Genomic DNA, 16480 nt, shown 5'->3' on the forward strand with positions numbered 1-16480 from the left:
TTAAAATGAGGGATGTTCCCATACATGGCTTTAGGAAAACAAAAAATGGACACATTTTTCTTGAATGACCATTAATTTGTTGTTTTGTGTTCAAGCTAAGTTTGTAGCAATTACCAAACCAGGTTTTCTTTTTTTTTTTTTTTTTTTCTTTTTTTTTTTTTGCCTGTCCCGTTTGGCTCTTTTGCCATCAGAATTGTTGTCTAAAGGCAAAGAAAGATGGGACTCTCCTCAGCTCTTTCTGGGACAGTCCCAGATGAGGGCTCACTCAGCAGCCGCGGAGCAGAAGCCAGGGGGAGTTGCAGTGACGCGCCCGTGAGCTCCGCCGGCAGCCAGCCGTGCCTGAGTGACCGAGCCCCAGGCCGAGAGGCCGGGGGCACCCCACCTCCGAAGTGGCCCGAGCAAGCCCCAGGCTCCAGGCCCCGATAAGCGGCCGCCAAGGAGTGAGCCGGTGTGTACCTGGACGCCCATCCCCGGACACAAAGAACCACCAACGCACCGACGTCTGAGGGAGTCCGCCACTGGCAGGGGAAGTGGTGGTAGGGGGAGATAGGCCTCCATACCTTGGAGGGCCTAAGATGTCCCCAGAGAGGTGGCGCCTGACACCCAACCTGACATATAGACACAGAAATACAGGCACACACATATACAAACATCCATTCCCACCCTCATGCTCTCATATACACTTACTCCACACTCAACCAACATGGAGACAGACATAAAGAGACGCTGCACACACGATCACACTCCCCAAGCGTACTCTAAGCCCCGGGTCTAGGTACCCTTGCCCCTGGAGGGGGGGGGAACTGCACCCAGACCCAGGTGGTGTTACCCTTTTCCCTGCGGTGGGGGGAGGCAGACCGCCCCGACTCCGCAGCAGCAGGGAGGCCCCACACTCCAGACCGCAGTCGGACGGCCAACTCCTCCTCCTAGCCCCCCCGCTCCAGCAGGTCGCAGAGAATGGGGGTGAGAGAAGACTCCAAACCTCCCTCCACCCGCTCATTGTAGTGTTGATGCATGTGTGTTCTAAGGTGCATTTAAAACCCAGGAGGGCATGGAGCTACCTGCCAGAGAGCAGCAGGTAAGCGCATGGTCCCTCCTGCTGGCCCTCAATGTCTACGTGTATTTAACTTTGAGAGGTGGGCAACGACGCCAGGGGTGGGGTGTACACCCTGATGGTGGTACTTTGGATTCCGTGTATCGTGCCCACCCCCAAGATCCTATATGTACAGTGGGGCAAAAAAGTATTTAGTCAGCCACCGATTGTGCAAGTTCCCCCACCTAAAATGATGACAGAGGTCAGTAATTTGCACTAGAGGTACACTTCAACTGTGAGAGACAGAATGTGAAAAAAAATCCATGAATTCACATGGTAGGATTTGTAAAGAATTTATTCGTAAATCAGGGTGGAAAATAAGTATTTGGTCACCTCAAACAAGGAAAATTTCTGGCTCTCACAGACCTGTAACGTCTTCTGTAAGACGCTTTTCTGTCCCCCACTCGTTACCTGTATGAATGGCACCTGTTTGAACTCATCATCTGTATAAAAGACACCTGTCCACAGCCTCAAACAGTCAGACTCCAAACTCCGCCATGGCCAAGACCAAAGAGCTTTCGAAGGACACCAGGAAAAGTATTGTAGACCTGCACCAGACTGGGAAGAGTGAATCTACAATAGGCAAGCAGCTTGGTGTGAAAAAATCAACTGTGGGAGCAATCATCAGAAAATGGAAGACATACAAGACCACTGATAATCTCCCTCGATCTGGGGCTCCACGCAAGATCTCATCCTGTGGGGTCAAAATGATCATGAGAACGGTGAGCAAAGATCCCAGAACCACACGGGGGGACCTGGTGAATGACCTGCAGAGAGCTGGGACCAAAGTAACAAAGGTCACCATCAGTAACACACTACAACGGCAGGGAATCAAATCCCGCAGTGCCAGACGTGTTCCGCTGCTGAAGCCAGTGCATGCTCAGGCCCGTCTGAAGTTTGCCAGAGAGCACATGGATGATACAGCAGAGGATTGGGAGAATGTCATGTGGTCAGATGAAACCAAAGTAGAACTTTTTGGTATAAACTCAACTCGTCGTGTTTGGAGGAAGAAGAATACTGAGTTGCATCCCAAGAACACCATACCTACTGTGAAGCATGGGGGTGGAAACATCATGCTATGGGGCTGTTTTTCTGCCAAGGGGACAGGACGACTGATCCGTGTTAAGGACAGAATGAATGGGGCCATGTATCGTGAGATTTTGAGCCAAAACCTCCTTCCATCAGTGAGAACTTTGAAGATGAAACGAGGCTGGGTCTTCCAACATGACAATGATCCAAAACACACCGCCCGGGCAACAAAGGAGTGGCTCCGTAAGAAGCATTTGAAAGTCCTGGAGTGGCCTAGCCAGTCTCCAGACCTCAACCCCATAGAAAATCTGTGGCGGGAGTTGAAAGTCCGTGTTGCTCGGCGACAGCCCCAAAACATCACTGCTCTCGAGAAGATCTGCATGGAGGAATGGGCCAAAATACCAGCTACTGTGTGTGCAAACCTGGTAAAGACCTATAGTAAACGTTTGACCTCTGTTATTGCCAACAAAGGTTATGTTACAAAGTATTGAGTTGTATTTTTGTTATTGACCAAATACTTATTTTCCACCCTGATTTACGAATAAATTCTTTACAAATCCTACCATGTGGATTCATGGATTTTTTTTTTCACATTCTGTCTCTCACAGTTGAAGTGTACCTCTGGTGCAAATTACTGACCTCTGTCATCATTTTAGGTGGGGGAACTTGCACAATCGGTGGCTGACTAAATACTTTTTTGCCCCACTGTATGTGTAATGAGAGTGTGAGTAATGTGAATGTCTAAGTTGTGGGATAAAATTGAGGCAGGGGCAGCCAGAAGGGGACAGGGGGGGGGGGTGGCCTCCTCTGCACCCTGGTGACATACCCCTACTCCAAGGTCCTGCATGTGTGGGTGGTTGTGATGGAGCGGGAAGAGGGAGGCAGCTGGAGATGGGGAGGGAAGGAAGGGAGGGGCAAGTGACCCCTCCCTGGGGCCAGCTCCCCCCGCTGACCCCAGTAGGCACCCCCATACTCCGCGACCCACCAGGGAAAGGGGGCCCAGGCCCATCCAGACCGGGGCCCAGCGCAGCAGCGCCTCCCGGCCCTACAGAGCCCAGGACAGTCCACCCAACCCCACCACAGAGAAAACTGCACCCACCCCACCATCCACTCTTCTTCCAGACTACATAAGACAATAAACACCCAGGCTGAGATCTTCCTCCACCTCTCCTGTATCTCCCCCTCCTGTAGAGAGAGCCCCTGAGGAGAGGAAAGCTCCTGCAAGATGTGACAATCTTCCCCACCAGTTGAAGAGCCCCCCAGGTGGCTCGATGCACCGGCGGCACCCTGCTCCAGGGCTGGGCCCCCATGCACCCACCCGCCCACAACCCCGGCAACACACCAACCAGGACCCAAGCCCCCGAGGCCTGGGCCCCAGCCCAGAGACGGAGCACCCCCAGAACCTCACGCCCATCCCGGACCCACCCAGGGGCAGCCAGGCTACCAGGTCAGTAACCCACGTCCGTCAGCACAGACCCTCCCCTAGTCCCGCTGCACGCAGCCGCGAGGAAACAGTCACCTGAGAGCCAACAGAGCCCCTAACCGGACATGACCGCTACCCCGGGTTGAGCCCCCCAAGGAATATGCCTCCGGGGAACCCCCCGACGCCCTAAGCCTGTCCCTGTCCAAACCAGGTTTTCTAACCAGGAGGTTCCAATTTAACAAAAATATTTTGGTATTGTGTGTTGAGCTAGAAAAGTTCACGTGTGAGAGATATGTAAATTCATCACACTGGAAAATGTCAGGGATATCATTTACATTAACTGCCAATTTGCATATATATATAAATAATTAAATGAAAGCTATAAAATTATATACAACAGTTGTAATGAATCACTAGCTTATTTATCAATCATTCATACCCCGTGGTAACTCTGGCCAGCTGGCAAGTTTCTACTATTGTATCTATATTTTTTTATACAAATGATATTTTAATGTATATGGATAGTATCACTTAAAACTTAACAATGAGTTGAGATTTTCAAAAAAGGCCGATGCGGGTTGAAACATTAGCATCATCAGTTCACTTTTTGTTGATGTCGACATCAGATGAGTTGTTGATTTTTTTGTCACTAGGGCTGCTGTTTTTGCATTTTAGGAAAAGTAATAAAATATGAGATTATGGGGTTTTATTTGATTGAATTGACATGATTTTTAAAATACCAAAGAGTCAAAATGATTCCCTAGGCAGTTCTAGCAGATAACTTGTAAGATGGGGATGAAACGACATTGCGCTAATTTAGAAGCTCTTCAGCCTGGAAAAATAGCTTTTTCCTTTATTAAAAAAGGAAAAAAAAACATAAAGCTAGGACATACCATCTGCCAATGATTGAGAAAAAACACCCGGTTTTCTTTTCAGCACTGTAGCCAGGCTGACCAAGAGTCAAAGCTCTGTTGAACCAACTATTCAATTCTAATTAATTCAGTTTTATTTATACAGTGCCAAATCACAACAATAGTCGCCTCAAGGTGCTTTATATTGGTATGGTAGACTCTACAATAAAAAATACGCAGAGAAACCAATCAATCATATGACCCCCTATGAACAAGCATTTTGGTGACAGTGTGAAGGAAAAACTCCCTTTTAACAGGAAGAAACCTCCGGCAGAACCAGGCTCAGGGAGGGGCCACCATCTGGCTTGAGGGGAGGGGAGGGGGACTGGCTCTCTTCCACATCATATCTTTTGTTCTGAAATTTATAACAAGTATGCAGAGACATTACATAGTAAGTAAGAAAAGTGACTGAAGAAGAAATACTCAATGTATCATGGGAATCCCCCAGCAGCCTACACCTATTGGAGCATAACTAATAGCTAACTAAACGCCAGGAACGCCTCCTACAACGCGGGTCTCGCCACTGGCGATATGAGCGCCTACAAAGCGGCCTCATACGGCGTGCAGCGCGCGGTGAGAGATGCCAAACGCTGGTACCGGGAACGTGTGGAGTCCCGCTTCCACCAGGGCGACACACGGAGTATGTGGCATGGACTACGCACCATTACGGACTACAAAGCCAGGGACACTGCGCCGATCAACGCCGACTCTGCATTCACCAACGAGCTGAATCGGTTCTACGCCCGTTTCGAGGTTAGCCAGGCGGCTAATGCTATCTACCGCCTGACTACCGAGGACAGTGACGTCATCAGCGAGAGACCGGTGACCAGCATCGCGGAGCATGACGTCCGAGCGGCACTGAGGAGAGTGAACACAAGGAAAGCGGCGGGGCCAGACGGCATCACTGGCCGTCTGCTGCGCTGCTGTGCTGACCAGCTAGCAGGTGTGTTCACTTACATCTTCAACGAGTCCCTGGCGAAGTCTGTGGTCCCCACATGCTTCAAAAGATCCACCATCATCCCTGTGCCCAAGAACAGCAAACCCTCATCCCTGAACGATTACCGGCCAGTTGCACTGACCTCGGTAGTAATGAAGGTGTTTGAGAGGCTGCTGAAGAACATCATCTCCTCCTCCATCCCAGACACCACAGATCCGCTGCAGTTCGCCTACAGATCCAACAGATCCACAGAGGATGCCATCGCCCACGTCCTACACACCACTCTCAGCCACGTGGACAAGAAACAGGGTAACTATGTGCGAATGCTGTTTGTTGATTACAGTTCAGCGTTTAACACAATAGTGCCCTGCAGACTGTTCACAAAGCTCAGGGATCTGGGACTTAACAGCCGTCTGTGTGCATGGGTGTTGGACTTCCTCACTGGCAGAACTCAGGTGGTGAGGGTGGGCAGGTGCTTCTCCAACAGCATCACCATCAACACAGGAGCACCTCAGGGATGTGTCCTCTCGCCACTGCTCTACTCCCTCTACACTTCAGACTGTGTGGCCACCCATGGCTCCAACACCATTGTGAAGTTTGCTGACGACACAGTGGTGTTGGGTGCCATCTCCAACAACGATGAGGCGGCCTACATGGATGAAGTGAAGAATCTGGCATCGTAGTGCCAGGACAACCACCTCCAGCTGAACGTCAGCAAGACCAAGGAGCTGGTGGTGGACTTCAGAAGGGGTCAGCACAGAGACTACAAGCCCATTATCATCAATGGAGCTCCAGTGGAGAGGGTGCAGTCCTTCAAGTATCTTGGTGTCCACATCTCCTCAGACCTGACATGGGCTGCCCACATTCAGGTCCAGACCAAAAAGGCTAGGCAGCGCCTGTATCACCTACGACAACTGAGGAAGTTCAGGGTCTCTCCAAAGATCCTCAGGATTTTCTATACAGGCGCTGTGGAGAGCATCCTCACACAGAACATGACATCGTGGTTCGGGAACAACTGTGTGAAGGACCAAAAAGCTCTCCAGAGAGTGATCCGTACAGCAGAACGCTGCTGCAGGATTGCTCTCCCCCCGCTTCAGGACACCTACACCAGGAGATGCCGGACTAGAGCAGCGCAGATACTGAAGGACCCGTTCCATCCTGGCAACAAACTGTTCCAACTTCTGCAATCTGGTAGAAGGTTCCGCATCTTCCGGGCAAGGACAGAGAGCGACTCAAGAGGAGCTTCTATCCCCAAGCCATCCGTGCCCTAAACACACACACCCGCCCTCTCACATCATCTATAATTGACTGAGACAGGACTCTTCCAGATACTAAACCAAGGCACAATGTACATTTCAATTCCTTTAATTTTAAATATGTTTATATTGTCTATCCTGTAAAATAGTCAGATGTCTATTCATATTAATGTACAGAATTCACCTGCTTATATATATATATTTTTTGCACATGTCGAGGAGCGTGTCAGGCTACATTTCACTGTGTGTTATACTTGTATAACACACAAATAATAAAGAACCTTGAACCTTGAACCTTGAACCTAATGGAGGATTCAGGGTCACCTGATGCAGCCTTAATTAGATGCTTTATCAAAAAGGAAAGTTTGAAACCTAATCTTAAAAATAGAGATAGCCCTAGCGGAGCCCATAGCCGCATTGCCGGCTATGCAGAACAAGCGCTTGCAACGGTTGTGTAGGGATCGAATGGCCCGTAGCAATTGGCCAGACACCCCATACTCCTGGAGCATCCCTGACAGGACACCCTGAGGAACACGGTCAAATGCTTACTCCAACTCCACAAAACACATGTAGACTAGTTGGGGAAACTCCCATGCACCCTCAAGTATCCTTGAGAGGATGAAGAGCTGGTCCAGTGTTCCAAGATGTGGACAAAAACCGCATTGTTCGTCCTGTATCCGAGGGTCGACTAACAGACGGCCTCTCCTTTCCAGCACCCTGGCGTAGACTTTTCCAGGGAGTCTGAGGAGTGCAATCCCCCTATAGGTGGAACTCACCCTCCGGTCCCCTTTCTTACAGATGGGATCCACCAGCCCGGTCTGCCAATGGTAAATGGTAAATGGACTGGTTCTTATATAGCGCTTTTCTACTCTGCCTGAGCACTCAAAGCCAATCCAGAGATACTACTCCTGATCTCCACGGCGTGTCAACAAAGACAGCCCTACAACATCCAGAGCCTTCAGGAACCTACACCTATTGCAGCATAACTAAGAGAGCTCTGCCACCAAGGAGTTGTTTAACTGCCTCAGTGACCTCCCCCCCGGAGATTGTCGGGTCATCCCCTTCGTCCCAGACCCTGCTTCCTCCACAGAAGACGTGCCAGTAGGATTAAGGAGGTCCTCAAAGTATTCCTTCCATCGCCCGACAATTTTCTCAGTTGAAGTCAGCAGTGCTCCACTCGCACTATACACAGTGCAGGTAGAACGCTGCTTTCCCCTCCTGAGTCACCTGACGATTTGCCAGAATCTCTTTGAGGCAGTCCAAAAGTCTTTTTCCATGGCCTCTCCGAACTCCTAACACCCCCGAGTTTCAGCCACTGTCTGCGCTGCGTTCCGCTTGGCCTGTTGGTACCTATCAGCTGCCTCCAAAGTCCCACAGACTAACCAAGCCCAACAGGACTCCTCCTTCAGCTTGGTGGTTCCCCTCACCTCTGGTGTCCACCATTTGGTTCAGGGGTTACCACCAGGACAGGCACCAACCACCTTGCAGCCGCAGCTCAGTGCAATGGAGATGCTGAACATGGTCCATTCTGACTCAATGTCCCCAGTCTCCCTCGGAATGCTGTTGAAGCTCTGCTGAAGGTGTGCATTGAAGATCTTGTGGACTGGGGCCTCTGCTAGATGTTCCCAGCACACCCTCACTATACGTTTGAGCACGCCAGGTCTGTCCAGCATCCTCCCCTGCCATCTGATCCAATTCACCACCAGGTGGTGATCAGTCGATAGCTCAGCCCCTTTCTTTACCCCGGTGTCCAGAACATATGGCCGCAGGTCTGGTGATACGAATACAAAATCGATCATCGACCTGCAGCCTAGAGTGTCCTGGTGCCACGTGCACTTATGGACACTCTTATGTTCGAACATGGTGTTCGTTATGGCCAAACTGTGGTTAGTACAGAAGTCCAAAAACAAAACACAGCTCGGGTTCAGATCTGGATGTCTAGATAGTTAATTGCAGATGAGAAATGTTGGTTCAGCATTTCTCATCTGCAATTATCCTGACTTCTTACTTGACAGGGAACCACTACACTTCAGGTCTTGGATATCAAAAAGAATCACCTGTCTCATATCACATCCAATAATACCCTATTATTGCTACTTTGATCTTGCTTTTGATGAATGACTGTTTGAAATATGGCACAGACAACAATCACTTTTTTGAATATTTACAATTTTAAAACTATCATTCTTGAACTCAACCCTCAACCCTCAAATTACGGATATAATAAATCGCAAATTAACAATATGTAGAAAATAATAAACCAATTTGATATTTTAATCTCATTATCCACAAAACAAGAATAATAGTAATTTTCATATGAGCGATAGATTCTAATACAAGAATTATTAATTTTGACACCGATTTCAATAGTAATTCATTCTAAATACATTAGACAACCATATTTGCACTTTTTTGCACTGCAAAGCTGTCCAAAACTTCTAGAAAAAAATCATTGCATTGTCTTCTCTACTTGACTATCACTGTGCCTTTGCCTCGCAAGAAACATTTCACAAGAAAATAACTGAAAAAAAGAATAAAACAGCTTCTCATAGCTTATAACTGTAAAGTCCTCAGTCATTATGTATAAGTTACAAAAGCATATGTTACAAATAACATCCTCTCCATTTTGCTAGTATGAAATTGCTAAAAGATGAACGCAAATAATGTATAAATATATGGTTATTCACACATGTGATAGAGACATTTGGGCCTAATCCATGCTACTTTTGACACTTACTTCTCAGTTACTCATCAGGTGGACTTGTTGCAGCAGATATTTTGTACAACTAATGAGATCCAAATGTCAGGTCATGCGGATCCCCTGCATCATATGAGATGGACCTTGACTTACATCGTTGACAGTGAGTAATTGCTGGCTATATACAACAGCTGAGGTAGGCCACATTTATTACTTATGTGTGCAGCTGTACATTACCATATAGTAGTGTGAAAAGTGTTTACCACTTCCTCATTGCCTATGTTTTTTTATATGTTTATCATACTTAAATAATAATAATAATAATAATAATAATAATAATACATTTTATTTGAGGGCGCCTTTCAGAAACCCAAGGCCACCTTACAAAAAACACAATTAATAAAAGGAACAGTAGTCATAAAATACATAAAATAAGTTAAAATTACAAAACAGAGCGTGACAACAGATAAAATCAGCATTAAAGCGAATAAGCCAGTTTAAACAGATGTGTTTTGAGCTGTGTCTTAAATACGGAGAGGGAGTCAATATCTCTTAGTGCAGGAGGAAGAGAGTTCCAGAGCCGGGGGAGCAGAGCGACTGAAAGCTCTGTTCCCCATCGTAATAAGGTGTGAGGACGGAACTGTAAAATGAATAGCAGATGATGATCTGAGAGGGCGGGAAACAGTGGTGATATGGAGCAGGTCACACAAATATGAGAAGTGGAACGAAGATCATACATGATTCCAAACATTTTTTTACAAATAAATAACTGAAAAGTGGGGTGTGCGTAATTATTCAGCCCCCTGAGTCAATATTTTGTAGAACCACCTTTTGCTGCAATTACAGCTGCCAGTCTTTTAGGGTATGTCTCTACCAGCTCTGCACATCTAGAGACTGAAATCCTTGCCCATTCTTCTTTGTAAAACAACTCCAGCTCAGTCAGATTAGATGGACAGCATTTGTGAACAGCAGTTTTCAGATCTTGCCACAGATTCTCGATTGGATTTAGATCTGGACTTTGACTGGGCCATTCTAACACATGGATATGTTTTGTTTTAAACCATTCCATTGTTGCCCTGGCTTTATGTTTAGGGTTGTTGTCCTGCTGGAATGTGAACCTCCGCCCCAATCTCAAGTCTTTTGCAGACTCCAAGAGGTTTTCTTCCAAGATTGCCCTGTATTTGGCTCCATCTATCTCCCCATCAGCTCTGACCAGCTTCCCTGTCCCTGCTGAAGAGAAGCACCCCCAGAGCATGATGCTGCCACCACCATATTCGACAGTGGGGATGGTGTGTTCAGAGTGATGTGCAGTGTTAGTTTTCCGCCACACATAGCTTTTTGCATTTTGTCCAAAAGGTTTCATTTTGGACACATGTTTGCTGTGTCCCCCACATGGCTTGTGGCAAACTGCAAACGGGACTTCTTATGGTTTTCTGTTAACAATGGCTTTCTTCTTGCCACTCTTCCATAAAGGCCAACTTTGTGCAGTGTGCGACTCATAGTTGTCCTATGCACAGATTCCCCCACCTGAGCTGTAGATCTCTGCAGCTCATCCAGAGTCACCATGGGCCTCTTTGCTACATTTCTGATCAGTGCTCTCCTTGTTCGGCATGTGAGTTTAGGTGGACGGCCTTGTCTTGGTAGGTTTACAGTTGTGCCATACTCCTTCCATTTGCAGTTATTTATTTGTAAAAAATGTTTGGAATCATGTATGATTTTCGTTCCACTTCTCAAGTGTACACCACTTTGTATTGGTCTTTCACGTGGAATTCCAATATATAAAATTGATTCATGTTTGTGGCTGTAATGTGACAAAATGTGGGAAAGTTTATGGGGGCCAAATACTTTTGCAAGCCACTATATATAAATATATATATATATATATATATATATATATATATATATATATATATATATATATATATATATATATATATATATGTATTAGGGGTGCAACGATACCCGTATCAATATTGAACCGTTCGATACAGTGCTTTCGATTCGGTACGCATATGTATCGAACGATACAAAATTTTTAATTTATTTTATCAACTTTTCTTCTGACCATGCTATCTGTGTTGAGAGCTCAGTGGATCTGCGTTCAGCTACTCCGCCTAGGCTGCACTGTCGAGCGCAGATCCACTGAGCGCAGCACAAGACAGAAGCTAAGCTCGTTGTAAACATGGCAAATTGAACCTCCCCCACCCTCATTCAGATCTGGCCTTTGGAACTATTTTGGTTTTCATGTGACGTATGACCCTGAAGGTAAGGCATCATGGACAAAAGTAAAACAGTATGTCGGATGTGCCACGCAATGCTCAATTACATGGGTGGGAACTAGTGCGTTAGCGCAGTTTGCTCGTTAACGTGTTGACGCCGTCCAGCACCACGCACGGGGCGATCCGCGGTAGCTCGTTAACGGAGATTTGCCGTGTTGTGGCGTTAACGTCATTTCAACGAGATTAACGCTGACAGCACTAGTGGGAACACAACGAATGTGACTGCACATTTACGCCGACATCATCCTAGTGCAAAGACAAGTGGAAGCAGACAAAAAACAACAAGCACGCATGCTACAAACTTTACCAGAGTCATTTAGACAGCCGTTAGCACATGATTCTCCTCATGGGGCCCTGATATGTTTAATATGCTGCTGAGAATATACCCCAGAAGAAGCGTATAGTATAGCTTTTATTTTGGAAAGAGCCATTTCTATGTAATAAACTCTCTTTTCCAAAGATGAGTGATTTCTCGATCAGATAGATTTTTTTTTATTACTTTGTTGTTTCAGCAACATTAAATGTAAAAACTGTACTTTTGAGTTAAAATATATATTTATAATTTTAATAAATGACAAATTAAAAAAGCATGAACTTTTTTTTGTATCGAAAAAATATCGAACCGAGAATTTTGTGTATCGTTGCACCCCTATATATATATATATATATATATATATATATATATATATATAATCTGTATATATATACTGTATGTACTTCTTCATTTGGTGTGGCACACTTACAACACCAGTCATTAATTTACAATGTCCTCCTAGAAGTCAGACGAACAGCAACATCTCTGTCACAATAAATAACTTGGACAGCAGAGAGAAACAAATCTCCGGAGGCCTCTCAGTGTGCTTTGGAGGCACTGAGCTAAGTCAATTTAAATTTAAATTTCTGGCAAGACAAAGGGCGGAACTTAAGTTGTCAGGAGTTGATGTAAAGTCACGGCCAGCTACTGAGGAGTGGGGGGAGAACAGCTGCACTCAGTGACATCAGCTCGAAGTGATGATATTATGTTGAAGTCTGTGCAAAGGAAAACATGCTCAGCAGAGCAGGTACATAGTAGGTGGAAACAACAAGGCAGGCGGCCCACATGAATGCATTAACAACGCCATCATCATTTCAACTATACAACCTTTACTGCAATCGTCTGAATCCTCTTCAGGTGATGGTTTCACTGTGTGGTTTCTCCTCACTCCTCACAGTGTTGGCTAATTAATCAAATTGCTGTCATTGCCAAATTGTTTTCACCTAATGGACTCTTTCAGTGATGCAGACACATGAAGAAGATATATAAATGCACTCATAAAATAGAGGCATGAGAAGACAGTTAAGATGGAGTAAAAGGGAAAAGCTACACTAAAAGATAAAAAAGAGAAAACTCAAAAGAAGTTGAGAAGAGCCAGTGAGAAAAAAAAAAGAAATAGGAAATTAACAGAAAACAAGACTGTCTTAGGAGGAGATAATTAAGTGAGATTTAATTAGGAACTACAACTACTTATCAACACCAAGATTTATGTTAGAGCTCTGCAAACCAGCTGATTACCTTTATTGGTTCACATTCAAATCAATTTAGAATTCTCTTTATTCCCAAAGGTAGGTCTGCAGTTATTGCCGCACATTTCTCACTCTCCTCACTGCTGCCCCCCCCCCCCCCCCCGCCCCAAACAAAATAAAAATGTGTGTAGTAATGGATAGGTTATAGCATCTCTAATTATGAAATTAACCACCAAGAGAAAATTGTCATACTGTCATAATGTTGTATGATACTATGACTGAGACTCTAATTAGACACGTTAATTAGGACTGAGTTTCCTAATTAATGTGATTACTCCAGTTTTCAAACTCAAAACAGCTGAGTCTTCATCCCTTATGGAAGTTTTAAGAGTTACTGTAACAGATACATGGGATATGTTTTCTGCATTTATTTAGGCTACCACCAAGCTTAGTACCAAAAACATGCGCTTGTCCTTGAGTGTGATGGATGTGCATGGCAGTGGTTCTATGATTTTGCTCTTTTGTTTCTGTGCCTGGCTGAGCCCCAAGTCTCAAGGCCCAACAACTGTTCCTTTGATTTTGCAATTTCACTTCTTTGAGATTTGGAACACTTGAGAACAAGTCAATGCGCCTCCAACTGACTTCTAAATCTGGAGTTCTGCTAGATGGGCTAGACGGATGTGAAGCTAGATTTATGGACATATGCTCATGACCATTTGTTTAGTTCCATGGCTAAAAAGAGAGAAGAACAACTCAATTGTATCTAGTTCTCTTAAAATCCATTGGCATGTTATCTGCAATTTCAGATGAAAGCTAATTTTTTGAAAAGTTGGCTTGAACCGGAATGGGAACAACTATAGCACATTTCAGAACAATTAGAAACAAGCGCAGAAAAAAATGTCTGCAAAATGTCTACAACAGTAAATCACAACACTAATCTGAGGGAATTTTAATCATTACAATTCTGGATCATATCACATTATCTTATAGATATACACAGTAACATTTATACACAAAGAGACAACTGTTAATGCTGTGTACACAAATGCATTAATGATATACTAAAAAACCTATACAAACCCTGATGATATACATTTTCGTGTTTTTAGACAGAAAATGTGGGCCGTTGTTAGTCGCAAATAAGGTTATAAATCTTCACAGACTTACCTAAGATAGATCTGTTACAAGACAAGACAAGCACATACACTCTATTAGTAGCACATTTGTCAAAGCCAGACCTAGTTCCAGACCTAGGAGCTGAGTTGCCAGAGCTTGAGATGAACTGCCAGTCATGTAAAATTTCCAAACATTCTAATTCCACATTGACAATTTCTGGAAGTTCATCTTGTGTAGTCAGAAAACTGAACTTACACAGGAAACAACATTTTACTGCTTACTGAAAGCTGTGGTACTGTTACTGCAGTTTTCAGTGTATCTGACAGTGTACAGTATTAAGTGTTGGAAAACTGGAAAATTGATCCCTCATGTCTTCTATACTACTGTCTTCCTTTCTTCATCCTTCACTTCCCCTCACCCCTTCACATCACGCCTTCCGTTAAACCCAACTTCTCATTTTTTTCAGTTACAGTTTAATTCAGTCGCTGCTCTTGTTTGCCTGCCACTCCCCTCTCTCCATGTCTCCCATTATGCTGCCATTTAATGTGACAAGCTTTTTCCTGGAATAATGAAAGTTAAAGCATGCCTCACTCCCCAATACTACACTTGTTAAACAGTGTTATCTCTCCTCTGTGATAGCGCGTGTGTGTGTGTGTGTGTGTGTGTGGTTGCAGAGGCTGACGAGTGATGTGCGGATCTGTATGCCCCCTCAGCTATTTTAAATGATAGCGTGACTCATAATCTTTGTACATGCCCTGAATATGAATTACAGGCACACATTTATCTCTAGTCCTTTACATGGGGAATTAGTTGTACTCAGTTTGAATGAAAAGTGTGCTAATGCCTGAGGATTACAGCAGCTTTTCACTCAAGCACATTTTTGTACAAGAGAGGGAAGGTTACGATCGTGGTTGGGAAGTAGTTTAGCATAGTATCTTGTATCAGTTTTTTTTTTCGAGTGTCTTTCTGCATGCAATCCCAATAAACAACATTTACTATTCACCTGTGAAATCTAAATTGAGTGAAACATCGTAACACACAACAACACGTTAAGGAAGGTGTGCCTGAAGTGGAGTACTATATAAACTCAATTCTATGATACTATATTGAGCTAGACACTTAAATTTTGCATGACAGACTGTGACCCTTTAAGGGGAAACATTGACTTGGATCATGTGCTGAAGACATTTATCTGCATAATTTAAAGTTTGAAGGATAGGAAAGTGAAATAAAACTGGGAAAAATGCACTGTCAAAATTAAAAAGAACACCTACTGATGGTGGAATTATTCCTTGCCAAATGGCAACATAATGCATCAACATATGTTGATTGTCTTTAAATGCTCAGCCCAGACCTGTCCATGATCCCCCTACCAAACGGCATCACAGCATTTTCCTGACAACCATGTTGGGTTTTCAATTTTTTTTCTTTGTAGTCATTAGTATTACACTTAGATACTAAAAGCAGACAAATACCTGTTTGATTAATGATGGGAGGGCCTTCCGAAATTAGCCTTGACACTCTAATGGCAATCAGACAGAAAGTGAACTATAAAATTCTCATCGTAGCCCACTATGTAACAATTCCAATGACTGTAATGGTGGCGTAAAGTGCAGTGGTAATAGCGATAATGGCTGAGGAAAGAAGTGGCTGAATAATATTATCCATTGTGGATCCACAACAAATGCAAAGAGTTTGCTGATTAAAATTTCATACAGTGGCAATTCAGTTTACTGACATTTTTTTACTGCATCTCTTTGATTGATGCTGACACCCCACTACACAAAAACAAACAAACAAAACAAGAAACAACACAAATAGTCACACCAGTGGATGGTAGATTAATATCCAATACTTGTTACTTTAGTTTTAAATTCTTCTGTCCAGTGTAAACCACACATCATTACCGACAGTTGTCTCTAAACAGCCTCCACTTAAACGAAGTAATGGGACTCATTACACAGAGTATTACACATGCAAATATAACAGTACACACACAAACCCACCCACAGACAAATTCTCCTTATAGTTAAAATAGTCATTTACACTCAGCACAACTGTTTACTCATTTTCATTACTTTAGACATTAGCATTCAGCAAGCTTAGGCCTTAGTCACATGGCCCTAAGATACTGGGCACTGACGATCTGGCAGTCAGTGGCTGCTAAGAAAAAATGTGCATTTCCCAACTGAGTGGTTGCTCGAGGTTGCAGGCAGTCACTAGGTAAAATCGGCT

The 16480-nt window shown here is 44.5% G+C and overlaps 1 long non-coding RNA gene across 1 annotated transcript in view; it reads left to right on the top strand.

The window, feature by feature from the left end:
• Positions 1-1224: 1224 nt before the first annotated feature.
• Positions 1225-16480, top strand: part of LOC145432434 (uncharacterized) — a 39561-nt gene continuing 24305 nt past the window's right edge. Inside the window, exon 1 of the long non-coding RNA XR_013912729.1 lies at positions 1225-1315. This is a non-coding gene — a long non-coding RNA (uncharacterized LOC145432434). The remainder of the gene's footprint in view (positions 1316-16480) is intronic.

The sequence above is a fragment of the Astatotilapia calliptera genome, chromosome 2 (genome assembly GCF_964374335.1).
Source record: "Astatotilapia calliptera chromosome 2, fAstCal68.1, whole genome shotgun sequence".
Classification (NCBI taxonomy): domain Eukaryota; kingdom Metazoa; phylum Chordata; class Actinopteri; order Cichliformes; family Cichlidae; genus Astatotilapia; species Astatotilapia calliptera.